Here is a 1054-nt window from a genome sequence, read left to right as displayed (position 1 = left end):
AAAAAAAAAAAAAAAACTTGAGTTATAAAAAGTCAATGTCGAGCACGAGATATATTATAAGGAAAACACACAGTTTTCTAACTTACAGAGCTTTGCATTTCTAGACTGGCATCAACAGGCATTTTCTGTGTCCTTCACTTCTTTCTTTCTCTCTCTCTCTCACTCGCCTGCAGACTGAAGGGAATGTGAAAGGCACCAAAGGGAACACAACCACACTGAAATATCGTTTCCTTTGGTTTTGATTCGATTAGAATCAAAATATGAACACCAGTGGAACAAACACTCACAACGAAGGAATGCCGATTTCAAATTCTATCTTCCCAGAACACGAAAGAAAGGAGTGTATCCTGATCGCTTCAAATTGCCTTTTTTTTCAAGTTTCAAATTCCTCCTTTAAGGCAAAATCAAACCTGACTAAAATCACGTTGAACACACACTGACACTGGCATTTAGAAGATCAAATGCAACCAGATGCAACAGTTGTACGTTATAAAAACTCTTAAGTGAGAAAAAAAAATTATAATTCTTACTATTCCTCAACGTGGAAGCCTATCTAAATCTAGTTTTCTCACAGCAGAAAAAAACCCCAACAACTCGCAGTTCATTTATTTGATTTCCATGATGAAATCTTACTAGATCTAGAAACCTCTTTTAAACGCCACTCTTTCCTTCGCGGAAGCTGACAGTGAGCCTGGAGCTGGACTGATCAAATACTTTTCCCATTCGCGTCCCCACAAAAAGGTGGAGAGAAGATGGCCATGAACTTCAACCTCCGTCAGCCAGCTGTTGTCTGCTTAACCCCCAAGGTCACGCCAACAATACGTTATTTTGATATCATAAGGGAGAACAATATCAAACTATGGCGCCTGTGGTAGAAGCTGGGTGTTGCGTGCAACATTACTTACCTCACGAGCCCACTTCGTCACTGATAACGATGGTCAAAGTTACAAAACCACTTGTACTATAATAGTACTGGTACGGTAGTAGTATTTACGAGTGAACTTTACTGGTGTGTGGTGGCAGTGCTTGGGTTGGGTTGGACGTGCAGGGTGAC

This window comes from Aplysia californica, unplaced genomic scaffold, assembly GCF_000002075.1.
Source record: "Aplysia californica isolate F4 #8 unplaced genomic scaffold, AplCal3.0 scaffold00242, whole genome shotgun sequence".
Classification (NCBI taxonomy): domain Eukaryota; kingdom Metazoa; phylum Mollusca; class Gastropoda; order Aplysiida; family Aplysiidae; genus Aplysia; species Aplysia californica.
Note: the sequence above shows the minus strand (reverse complement) of the source record.